Genomic DNA, 13,787 nt, shown 5'->3' with positions numbered 1-13,787 from the left:
GTAAACCCCGCACAAGCTGGGGGCCACCTGTCATCTGCCTTTCTACTAATCTGGAAGTTCACAACCTCATTGTAGGGCCAGGTGCTGACCACAATTTTAACTGTCACCTTCTTTGCTGCTCTCAGTAGGTCAAAGATGCAAGAGAAACACCAGTAGCATGAAAAAAACCAAAGTCAGTGAAAAGAAATGGGTCATTCAAGTGGAATTAAGTCCCTCTGTTGTCAGCCATGGTAAGGAAGCTCAGGCACAGTAACCTAGATTTCAGATTTCTTCTCTGCACTGTTAAAGGCTTAGAAGCATCACTCCCATTCTTACAATAAGAAAATAACTGAATAAATTGAAAAACAATATCTCTTCTTAGATCCATCAGAGAACTGAAGTCACAAGGCAAACTGTAACTAGAGAGAGAGGCAGATACAGAGAATAATAGCTTATAGGTGAAACCACACAACTCAGATGGGATTCAAACCCAGCCAAAACTCAGGTTGGGAATTGAACCCACGAACTAGGACTTTTACTCAGCCAAAACTCAGATCGGGACTTGAACCCACTGTTTTTTAGTTAAAATCACTCACCTGGTGTCAGGACTTACTGCAGCTCAGGTTCTTTATGTCTCAAAGCAGAAGGAATTCAGTGAGAGACAAAATGATAGGTAAGAAGTGGATTTATTTAGTAAGATACACATTCTATAGATAGAATGCAGTCCATCTCAAAAGGTGAGAGGGGCCCTGAAATATGGGGTGGTTAGTTTTTATGGGCTGTGTAATTCCGTAGGCTAATAAATGGGAGGATTATTCCATCTTGGAGAAGGGGCAGAGATTTCCAGAAACTGAGCCACCACCCACTTTTTGGCCTTTTATGGTCAGCCTCAGAACAGTCATGGCACCTGTGGGTGCATCTTCTAAATGCTAATGCATTACAATACACATAAAATGAGGCTCAAGGTCTAAGGGAAGTCAAATCTTCTACCATATTGGGCATAGTTGGTTCTAATGAGTTTATGTCATATCCTCAATGGCTATGCCATTCTTTAAGGGTTGTGCTCTGCCCCCTTCCCTCCTGTTTCACAGGGAACCCCAGAGGAGAAGCCTGCTGGTGGGGACAGTACCAGTAGGAACACAAACTATAATTAACTGACTGCTGGGGGCAGAGTGTGGACTAGCTTGAGAGTTCAAAACTCTAGCGGGGGACCAGTTTAGTCCCCTCTCCCACTTTCCTGAGTTTCACCTCCAGGAGCCCCACCAAGTTCTCACTGTGAAGATTGGAGGAAAATCCCCTCATGCTTTCAGCAGGAACAGTGTAAAAGCAACCATTTTGAAATCTGCCAGAGCACCCTGTTCTTCCTCCAATTCTCTGTAAAGTCCATCACTCAAGGGAAACTACTTTATCTGACCTGGGGAAGGGCAATTAGCCAGCCCCTCTAGGCTTCCTGTCATGTAGAAGAGGGGAGGGGGAGGCTGAGAAGCACTTGTGAAGATCATACCCCAGGGGCCCAGACCCACAAAAAAGACTGAGACATAATTATAGGACTATAGAATGTTCCCTCTCCCCAGTGCCTTCTTCTAACTCAGCAACAGAACCCCTGCACAATGACAGAGGATTATAGTTAAAAATACTGAAAGGCTCAGACTCTATTTAACAAGGACTTGGGACTTCCCTGGTGGCGCAGTGGTTAGGAATCCGCTTGCCAATGCAGGGGACACGGGATCAAGCCCTGGTCCAGGAAGATCCCACATGCCGCGGAGCAACTAAGCCCATGAGCCACAACTACTGAGCCTGTGCTCTGGAGCCTGCGAGCCACAACTACTGAAGCCCACACACCGCAACGAAGAGTAGCCCCTGCTCACTGCAACTAGAGAAAGCCCGTGCGCAGCAATGAAGACTCAACGCAGCCAAAAATAAATAATAAATAAAATAAATAAATTTTTTTAAAAAACAAAAAAAAAAACACAAGGACTTGCTAGGAGAAACAAAAACAAGGACACTAGAGGAAATTGACACTTCAGACAACTACAGCTACAGCAAACAGCAAACACAATATAACTCCCAGCCAGATCAACGTATACCGTCACACTAAAGCCAATTTACCTGGTTTCTATTACCTAATACATCAAGTTCAGCTTTCAACAAATATACAAAGCATGCTAAAAGGCAAGAAAAAAAATAATAGTCTGAAGATAAAAAGAAAGCAACAGAACTGAATTCAGATATGGCAATGATTTTGGAATGATTGGGCTGGGAATTTAAAATAACTATGATAAATATGCTAAGAATTCTAATGGAAAAGGTGAACAACATTGCAAGAATGATGGATAACATAAGCAGGGAGACTGAAACCCTAAGAAGGAATAAAAAAAAAAATTGCTAGCAATCTAAAACACTATAACAGAAATGCAGAATACCTTTGCTGGGCTCACCAATAGATAGGGCTGAGGAAAGAATCTCTGAGCTTGAGAATATGTCAGTAGAAACTTCCCAAACTGAAATAAAAAGAGAAAAACATAGAAAAAATGAACAGAACAGAATATTCAAGAACTGTAGGACAATTACAAAAGGTGTAACACATGCATAATAAGAATACCAAAAGGAAGAGAAAGAGAGAAGGGAACAGAAGAAGTATTAGAAGTAATAATGGCTAAAAATTTCCTCAAATTAATAACAGGCAGCAAACTACAAATCCAAGAAGCTCAGAGAACACCATGCAGGATAAAACACTAAAAATCTGCACCTAGGCATATCATATTCAAATTGCAGAAAACAAAGACAAAAAGGAAAATCTTAAAAAAAGTCAGAGGGAAAAAACACCTTACCTATAGATGAACGAGGATAGGAATTACATTGAATTCTTGTCACAAACCATGTAAGCAAGAATTGAGTGAAGTATTGAAAGTATTGAAAGAAAAAACCACCAACCTAGAAATCCACAGTCAGTGAAATTACCTAATGCAACAAGACAAGAAAAAGAAATAAAAGGCATACAGATTGTGAAGGAAAAAATAAAAATGTCTTTGTTCAAAGATGACATAATTATCTTTGTAGAAAATCCCAAAGAATTGAAAAAAACTCCTGGAACTAAGATGTGATTATAGCAAGGTTATAGGATACAAAGTTAATATACAAAAGTCAATTGCCTTCCTATACACCAGCAATGAACAAGTTGGATTTGAAACTAAAATCACAATAAAATTTACATTAGCGCGCACACATACACACACATACACACACACAAAGTATTATACATAGGAAAAAACTTAACAAAATAGATACAAGATCTATATGAAGAAATCTAAGAAGTCTGATAAAAGAAATCAAATAAATTCTAAATAAATGTAGAGATATGCCATGTACATGGAACAGAATATTCAATATTGTTAAACTGTTAATTCTTCCTATTGATTTATAGATTCAATGCAATCCCAATCAAAATCCCAGCAAGTTACTTTGTGAATATCAACAAACTGATTCTAAAGCTAATATGGAGCTGCAAAAGACCCAGAGTAACCAACACAATCATAATGAAGAAAAAAGTCAGAAGACTGACACTATTCAATTTCAAGATTTACTATAAAGCTACAGTAATTATGACAGTGTGACACTGGCAAAAGAATAAATGGATCAATGGAAAGGAATAGAGAACCCAGAGATAAACCTATGCAAATATAGCCACCTAATCTTTGTTAAGCAATGGTACTGGAACAACTGGACAATCACATGCAGAAGAAGAAGAAAAAGGAGAAGAATTTAGACATTGACCTTGCACCTTTCACAAATATTCAAAATGGATCATAGACCTAAATGTAAAATGCAAAACTACAAAACTTCTAGAAGATAACATAGGAGAACATCTAGGAGACCTTGGTTTGGTAATAAGGTTTTAGATAAACACCAAAAGCATGATCTATGAAAGAAAAAAATTATACATTGGACTTCACTTAAAACTTCTGCTCTGTGAAAGACAGTGTTAAAAATAAAAATACAGGCCACAGACTGATAGGAAATATTTGCAGAATACATATCTGTTAAAGGACTTGTATCCAAAATATACCAAGAATGCTTAAAACTCAACAACAAATCCAGTTTTTAAATGGGCAAAAGATCCAAACAGACACCTCAAAGAAGATGTACAGATGACAAATAAACATATGAAAACATGTTCAACATCATGTGCCATTAGAGAATTGTAAATAAAAACATCAGGATATCACTACACACCTATTAGAATGGCTAAAATCCAAAACACTGACAAATACCAAACACTGACAAGGATGTGGAGCAACAAGAACTCTCATTCACTGCTGGTTGAGAATGCAAAAATGATGCAGTCATTTTGAAAGAGAGTTTAGTTTCTTACACAGCTAAACATAGTCTTATGACCATAATTCAGCCTTGCCATATGATCCAGCAATCACACCCCTCAGTATTTGCCTAAATGAATTGAAAATTTATGTCTACATTAAAAAAAAAACCTGAATGTGAATGCTTATAGAAGCTTTATTCATAATTGCTGAAAACTGGAAGCAACTAAGATGTTCTTTAAAAGGTGAATGGATAAACAAACTGTAATACATCCATACAATGTAATATTATTCAGCAATAAAAGAAATGATCTATCAAGCCACAAAAAGACACATAAAAACCTTAGATGCATATTACTTAGTGAAAGAAGCCAATCTAAAAGGCTATATACTGTAAGATTCCAACTATGTGACATTCTGGAAAAGGCAAATATATAGAATCAATGAAAAGATAAAATATAGAATCAATGAAAAGATAAAATTGTTATCAGGGGTTTGGGGGGAGAAAGGGAGGGATAAATAAGTGGAACACAGGGGATTTTTATGGCAGCAAAACTATTCTGTATGATACTGTAATGAGGATATATGACTATGCACTTGGTAAAACCCATATAATATACAACACCAAGAGTGAACCCTAATGTAAACTATGGATTTTAGTTAATAATAAAGTATCAATATTGGTTCATGAGTTGTAACAAATATACAACACCAGTGCAAGATGTTAATAATAGGGGAAACCTTGAGTGGAGGAGGCAAGGGGTATGAAGGAATCATCTATACTTTCTGCTCAATTTTTCGTAAACCTAGAACTGCTCTAAAAGATAAACAAAATTGACAAACCTTTAGCTAGACTAAGAAAAAGAGAGGAAGCCTCAAATAAATAAAATTAGAAATGAAAGAGGAGGCATTACAACTGATACCACAGAAATACATAGAATCGTAAGCGACTGCTATGAACAATTATATTCCAACAAATTGCATAACCTAGAAGAAATGGATACATTTCTATCAAGGCTGAATCAGGAAGAAATAGAAAATCTGAACAGACGAATAATAAGTAAAAAGGGATTGAATCAGTAATCAAAAAACCCCCAGGGCTTCCCTGGTGGTGCAGTGGTTGAGAATCCGCCTGCCAATGCAGGGGACACGGGTTCAAGCCCTGGTCTGGGAGGATCCCACATGCCGCGGAGCAATTGGGCCCGTGAGCCACAACTACTGAGCCTGCGCGTCTGGAGCCTGTGCTCCGCAACAAGAGAGGCCGCAATAATGAGAGGCCCGCGCACCACGATGAAGAGTGGCCCTCGCTTGCTGCAACTAGAGAAAGCCCTCACCCAGAAACGAAGACCCAACGCAGCCAAAAATAAATAAAAAAAACAAAAAACAAAAAACTCCCAACACAGAAAACTCTAGGACCAGACAACTTCACTGGTGAATTCCACTACACATTTAAAGAAGAATTAACAGCAATATTACTCAAACTCTTCCAAAATATTGTGAAGGAGAGAACACTTCCAAACTCATTTTACAAAGACAGCATTACCTTCATGCCAAAACCGGATAAGGATACCACAAGAAAAGAAAACTATAGGCCAATATCCCTGATTAATATAGGTGTAAAAATTCTCAACAAAATATTAGCAAACTGAATTCAAGAATACATAAAAAGGATTATATACCATGACCAAGTGGGATTTATCCCTGGGATGCAAGGATGGTTCAACATACACAAATCAATAACTGTAATACATCACATCAACAAAATGAAAGATAAAATCAGGATTATATCAAGAGACACAGGAAAAAAAAATTGACAAAATACAACATCTTGTCATGATAAAAACCCTTAATGGATTGGGTATAGAAGGAACATACCTCAATACAGTAAAGGCTATATATATGTCAAACCTATAGCTCACATTATACTCAATGGAGGAAAATTGAAAGGTCTTCCTCTCAGATCAGGAACAAGACAAGGATGTCCACTCTCACCACTCCCATTTAGTACTAGAAGTCCTAGCTACAGCAATTAGGCAAGACAAAGAAATAAAAGGCATCCAAACTGGAAACAAAGAAGAAAAATTGTTGCTATTTGCCAATGATATGGTCTCACATATTAAAAAACCCAAAGTCAATCAAAAAACTAATTGTCCTAACTAGTACTTCTAGTACTATATTGAATAGGAGTGGCAAGAGTGGTCTACTCAACCATAAAAATGAATTTTTGTCATCTGCAACATGGATAGACCTGGAGGGTGTGATGCTTAGTGAAGTAAACCAGACAGAGGAAGACAAATATTGTATGTTTTCACTTGTATGTGGAATCTAAAAAATGAAGCTAATGAATGAATATAATAAAACAGATACAGACTCACAGATATAGAGAACAAACTAGTGGTCACCAGTGGGGGAAAGAAGGGAGGAGGGGCAAGATAGATGTATGTGATTAGGAAGTACAAATTACTATGTATAAAATAAATAGGCTACAAGGATATATTGTACAGCACAAGGAACATAGCCAGTATTTTATAATAACTTTAAATAGAGTATATAAAAATATTGAATCACTATGTTATACACCTGAAACTAATATTGTAAATCACTATACTTCAATAAAAAATAAAAATGAAGGAAAAATTTTTTAAAAAAGGAGAGAAAACTATTGGAACTAATCAATAGTTTCAGTAAAGTTGTAGGATACAATATCAATATTCAGAAATCAGTTGCATTCCTTTACACTAATGATGAAGCATCTGAAAAAGAAATAAAGAAAACTATCTCAGGGCTTCCCTGGTGGCACAGTGGTTAAGAACCCGCCTGCCAATGCAGGGGACGAGGGTTCGAGCCCTGGACCAGAAAGATTCCACATGCCGTGGAACAACTAAACCTGTGCACCACAACTACAGAGCCTGTGCTCTACAGCCTGTGAGCCACAACTACTGAGCCCACGTGCCACAACTACTGAAACCCACGTGCCTAGAGCCCGTGCTCTGCAACAAGAGAAGCCACTGCAATGAGAAGCCCGCTCACTGCAACAAAGTGTAGCCCCCACTCACTGCAACTAGAGAAAGCCCGCGCACAGCAACAAAGACCCAATGCAACCAAAAATAAATAATAAATTTTTAAAAAAGAAAACTATCTCATTCACAATAGCATCAAAAACAAAAAAGTACTTAGAAATAAATTTAACCAAGGAAGTGAATGATCTGTACAATGAAAAGTAAAGATTTTGCTGAAAGAAATCAAAGATAATCAAACTAACGGAAAGACTTTTCATGTTCATGTGTTGGAAGAATTAATATTGTTAAAATCGCTATACTACCCAAAGCCACCTACAGATTCAGCACAATCCTGATCAAAATAGCAAAGTCATTCTTCACAGAAGTGGAAGAAATAATCCTAAGATTTGTGTGAAATTACAAAAGACCCTGAATAGCCAAAGCAATCCTGAGAAAAGAAAACAAAGCCAGAGGTATCATGCTTCCTGATTTCACACTATATTACAAAGCCATAGTAATAAAAACAGCATGGTACTAGTATAAAAATAGACACATAGACCAATGGAACATTATAGAGAGCTTGGAATTAAAACCCCGCATACATGGTTAACTCATATTCGACAAGGGAGCCAAGAACACCCAATGGGGAAAGAAGAGTCTCTTCAACAAATCATGCTGGGAAAACTAAAGAAACACATGCAGAAAAAGAAATTTGGACCACTATCTCACATCACTCACAAAAATTAACTCAAAATGGATCAAAGACTTAAACATAAAACCTGATACCACAAAACTCCTAGGGGAAAAAAAATGTAAGGAAGAAGCTCCTCAATATTGGTCCTGGAAATGATTTTTTGTATATGACACCAAAAACACAAACACCAAAAGCAAAAATTAATCAATAGAACTATATCAAACTCAAAAGCTTCTGCTCAGCAAAAGAAACAATTAACAAAATGAAAAGACAACCTATAGAATGGGAGAAAAATTTTGCAAATCATATATTGGATAAGGGGTTAATATCCAAAACATATGAAGAATTCATACAACTTAACAACAACAACAACAACAAAAATCCAATTTTAAAATGCACAGAAAAACTAAATGGGCATTTTTCCAAAGAGGACATTAAAATGGCCAACAGGCACATGTAAAGATGCTCAACATCACTAATAATCAAGGAAATGGAAATCAAAACCACAAGAAGATATTACCTCCCACCTATCAGAATGGGTATCATCAAGAAGACAAGAGAAAACAGGTGCTGGTGAGGATGTGGTAAAAAGGAAATCCTGCTGTTGGTGGAAATGTAAATTCATCCAACAACTATGGAAAACCATATGGAGGTTCCTCTACCATATGTCCCAGCAATTCCACTTCTGGGTATGTACCCAAAGGAAATAAAAACATTATTTTGTAGAGCTATATGCACTCCCACATTTATCTCAGCATTATTCACCATAGCCAAGACATGGAAACAGCTTAAATGCCCATCAACAGATGAATGGATAAAAAAGATGGGGTATATATTCACATGGATCATTCAACCATGAAAAGGAAGCTATCCTGCCATTTGAAACAACAAAAATGGACCTTGAACACATTATGCTAAGTGAGATAAATCAGGCAGAGAAAGACAAGTACTATATGACATAGCTTATATTTGGAATCTAAAAAAGTCTGATAGGTAAAAAACAGAGTAAAATGGTGGTTACCAGGGGATGGGGGTTAGGGGGATAAGACTGATGTTGTTTAAGGATACAAACTTGCAACAAGTAGTAAATAAGCATTTGAAATTTAATGCACATTATAATGAATATAGACAATAATATTATACTATAATTATGTAATGTGTTAAATATCACTACAATGGCAGGCATATTACAATGTATAAATGTATCAAAGTAACATGTTGCATACCTTAAATTTACATAGTGTTATATGTCAAAGTTATTCAATTAAAAAATATACACATACAAAATAAAAAATAAAACTGCTCTGGAACATAAAGTAATAAGAAAAAAGGTAGTGCAAAACAAGCCATCAACAAAATGAAAAGGTAACCTACTAAATGGGAGAAAATATTTGCAAATCATATCTGATAAAGGGTTTTAATCTAAAAAATATAAAAACTCATACAACTCAATTGAAAAAAAAATAAACTATCCAATTTAAAAATGGGCAGAGAATCTGAATAGACATTTTTCCAAAGAAGACATACAGATAGCCAACAGATATGTGAAAAGATACTCAACATCACTAATCATCAAAGAAATGCAAATCAAAACCACAATGAGATATCACCTCACACCTGGCAGAATGCCTGTTACCAAAAAGACAAAAGATAGTAAGTGTTGGCAAGGATGTGAAGAAAAGGGAACACTTGTGCACTGTTTTTGGGAATGTAAATTGGTGCAACCACTATGGAGAACAGTATGGAGGATCCTCAAAAGATTAAAAACAGAACTACCATATGATCCAGCAATTCTACTTCTGGAGTATTTATCCAAAGAAAATTAAAACACTTAACTTAAAAAGATATCTTCACCCGCCCCTGTTCATTGCAGCATTATTTACAATAGCCAAGATGTGGAAACAACCTAAGTGTGCATCAGTGAATGAATGAATAAAGAAAATGTGGTATACGTATATATACGTATATATATATATACACACACACACACACAATGGAATATTATTCAGCCATAAAAATTAAGGAAATCCTGCCATTTGTGACAATATGGATGGATCTTGAGCGCATTATGTATGCTAGGTGAAATAAGTCAGAAAGATAAATACTGTATCATCTCACTTATATGTGGAATCTATTAAAAAAAAAAGGAAAAAGGTAGCCTAGATTTGGGGAAAGTAGGTTTCCAAAATCTCAGAGAAAGGAGGGCTAGGACCTGTGTCCCCACGTTCATGAAGTTAGTAGCTCCAGAACCATATGGTAAGGGAGCCGCCGCAGAATTCCTAGAGAAATACGGCAGTGATCTTAATTGAAAAGAAAAGGAATGAGCAACAGTAGAGACCCATGTGGCAGCTCAAGGACCTCTGCAAAATCAGGCAGGGTAAATAGACGTGGAGAGCCACTGGCCCTGCACAAGACCTCAGAGACAGGCACAGGTGGACTAAGACTCAGGCCACTGTGGTCCTACTTTCAGAGAACAGGAAGCTTCGCCTGCAGCAGGTGCTTGGCAAATCATCCACTGGTAGATTTGACTAATGTGCTCCAAGCTCAGAGGGTGTCAGGCCCTATGCTGGGGGGCTGAGGATCCAGTGTGGGTCTTATGGCCTAGCAGGAAGTGAAGGCATCGACCACTTATATGTGGCAGGAGCATGAGAGCTAGGAACTGGGAAATTGAGAAGCCAAGTGGGTGCATGATGGGATCCCTACCTGAGCAGGGGATGGGGTGGGGACAAGGAAGATCTCTGAAAGGAAGAGAGGCCTGAAAGATGTCTCATCAAGGCCCAGGAGAAAGGGCTGGGGAGAAGGAAAGGTGCAGTCCATGCCACAGAACCAAGGGAGCCCCCAAGAACTTGATAATTACAGCAGGGCTGGGATAAATGAGTGACTGGAGGAGGTTTGGGGGCAGGACAGAGAGGCCTTGGGGACACAAGAAGAGAGCTAGGTGTTCCCCAAGGGGCAATAGGAGACCATGGCAGATGGGTCACACCCACAATTAAAATCAGATTTTTCACTTTTAAGTATTCTTTCAGGGTACAGAAGTTAGAAAATAAAAAGTGAGAGTAGGTCAGAGACATGAAAAACAAACCTATAGTTACCAAAGGGGAAAGGGGGGAGGGATAAATTAGGAAATTGGGATTAACATATACACACTATTATACATAAAACAGATAACCAATGAGGGATCTATCATAAAATAGATAACCAACAAGGAATAACCAACTGTGCTACAGTATAGCACAGGGAACTACACTCAGTATTTTGTAATAAACTAGAAGGGAAAAGAATCTGAAAAAGAATATAGATATATATGTAAAACTGAATCACTGTGCTGTATACCTGAAACTAAAACAACATTTATTTACTTATTTATTTTTATTTTTAATTTTTTAAATTTTCTTATTTTTTTAACATCTTTATTGGAGTATAACTGTTTTACAATATTGTGTTAGTTTCTGCTGTATAACAAAGTGAATCAGCTATACATATACATATATCTCCATATCCCCTACCTCTTGCGTCTCCCTCCCACCCTCCCTATTCCACCCCTCTAGGTGGTCACAGAGCACCGAATGATCTCCCTGTGCTATGCAGCTGCTTCCCACTAGCTATCTATTTTACATTTGGTAGTGTATATATGTCCATGCCACTCTCTCATTTCATCCCAGCTTACCCTTCCCCCTCCCCCTCCCCGTGTCCTCAAGCCCATTCTCTATGTCTGCATCTTTATTCCTGTCCTGCCCCTAGGTTCTTCAGAATCTTTTTTTGTTTTTTTTAGATTCCACATGTATGTGTTAGCATACGGTATTTGTTTTTCTCTTTCTGACTTATTTCACTCTGTATGACAGACTCTAGGTCCATCCACCTCACTACAAATAACTAAATTTTGTTTCTTTTTATGGCTGAGTAATATTCCATTGTATATATGTGCCACATCTTCTTTATCTATTCATCTGTTGATGGACACTTAGGTTGCTTCCATGTCTTGGCTATTGTAAATAGAGGTGCAATGAACATTTTGGTACATGACTCTTTTTGAATTATGGTTTTCTCAGGGTATATGCCCAGTAGTGGGATTGCTGGGTTGTATGGTAATTCTATTTTTAGTTTTTTAAGGGATCTCCATACTGCTCTCCATAGTGGCTGTATCAATTTACATTCCCACGAACAGTGAATGAGGGTTCCCTTTTCTCCACGCCCTCTGCAGCAGTTATTGTTTGTAGATTTTTTGATGATGACCATTCTGACCAGTGTGAGGTGATACCTCATTGTAGTTTTGATTTGCATTTCTCTAATAATTAGTGATGTTGAGCAGCTTTTCATGTGCCTCTTGGCCATCTGTATGTCTTCTTTGGAGAAATGTCTATTTAGGTCTTCTGCCCATTTTTGGATTGGGTTGTTTGTTTTTTTGATATTGATCTGCATGAGCTGCTTGTAAATTTTGGAGATTAATCCTTTGTCAGTTGCTTCATTTGCAAAGATCTTCTCCCATTCTGAGGGCTGTCTTTTCATCTTGTTTATGGTTTCCTTTGCTGTGGAAAAGCTTTTAAGTTTCATTAGGTCCCATTTGTTTATTTTTGTTTTTATTTCCATTACTCTAGGAGGTGGGTCAAAAAGGATCTTGCTGTGATATATGTGATAGAGTGTTCTGCGTATGTTTTCCTCTAAGAGTTTTATAGTATCTGGCCTTACATTTAGGTCTTTAATCCATTTTGAGTTTATTTTTGTATATGGTCTTAGGGAGTGTTCTAATTTCATTCTTTTACACGTAGCTGTTCAGTTTTCCCAGTACCACTTGTTGAAGAGGCTGTCTTTTCTCCATTGTATATTCTTGCCTCCTTTGTCCAAGATAAGGTGACCATACATGCATGGGTTTATCTCTGGGTTTTCTATCCTGTTCCATTGATTTATATTTCTGTTTTTGTCGCAGTACCATACTCTCTTGATTACTGTAGCTTTGTAGTATAGTATGAAGTCAGGGAGCCTGATTCCTCCAGCTCTGTTTTTCTTTCTCAAGATTTCTTTGGCTCTTTGGGGTCTTTTGTGTTTCCATACCAACTGTGAAATTTTTTGTTCTAGTTCTGTGAAAAATGCCATTCGTAATTTGATAGGGATTGCACTGAATCTTTAGATTGCTTTGGGTAGTGTAGTCATTTTCACAATATTGATTCTTCTAATCCAAGAACGTGGTATATCTCCCCATCTGTTTGTATCATCTTTTTTTTTAACATCTTTATTGGAGTGTAATTGCTTTACAATGTTGTGTTAGTCTCTGCTGTATAACAGTGCCTCAGCTGTACGTATATATATATCCCCATATCCCCTCCTTTTTGCGTCTCCCTCCCACCCTCTCTATCCCAACCCTCTAGGTGGTCACAAAGCACCGAGCTGATCTCCCTGTGCTATTTGGCTGCTTCCCACTAGCTATCTATTTTACATTTGGTAGTGTATATATGTCCATGCCACTCTCTCACTTCGTCCCAGCTTACCCTTCCCCCTCCCCATGTCCTCAAGTCCATTCTCTATGTCTGTGTCTTTATTCCTGTCCTGCCTCTAGGTTCTTCAGAACGCTTTTTTTCTTTTTTAGATTCCATATATATGTGTTAGCATACGGTATTTGTTTTTCTCTTTCTGACTTACTTCACTCTGCATGACAGTCTCTAGGTCCATCCACCTCGCTACAAATAACTCAATTTCATTTCTTTTTATGACAGAGTAATATTCCATTGTATATATGTGCCACATCTTCTTTATCCATTCATCTGTCGATGGACACTTAGGTTGCTTCCATGTCCTGGCTATTGT

The 13,787-nt window shown here is 37.5% G+C and overlaps 1 long non-coding RNA gene across 1 annotated transcript in view; it reads right to left on the bottom strand.

The window, feature by feature from the left end:
- Positions 1–13,787, bottom strand: part of LOC130707416 (uncharacterized) — a 39,847-nt gene that overhangs the window by 1,067 nt on the left and 24,993 nt on the right. The window contains exons 4-5 of the long non-coding RNA XR_009007313.1: positions 2,403–2,480; positions 2,089–2,144 (exon numbers count right to left, since the gene is read on the bottom strand). This is a non-coding gene — a long non-coding RNA (uncharacterized LOC130707416). The remainder of the gene's footprint in view (positions 1–2,088; positions 2,145–2,402; positions 2,481–13,787) is intronic.

This window comes from Balaenoptera acutorostrata, chromosome 2 (genome assembly GCF_949987535.1).
Source record: "Balaenoptera acutorostrata chromosome 2, mBalAcu1.1, whole genome shotgun sequence".
Classification (NCBI taxonomy): domain Eukaryota; kingdom Metazoa; phylum Chordata; class Mammalia; order Artiodactyla; family Balaenopteridae; genus Balaenoptera; species Balaenoptera acutorostrata.
Note: the sequence above shows the minus strand (reverse complement) of the source record. Positions and strands in the feature narration are given on the sequence as shown.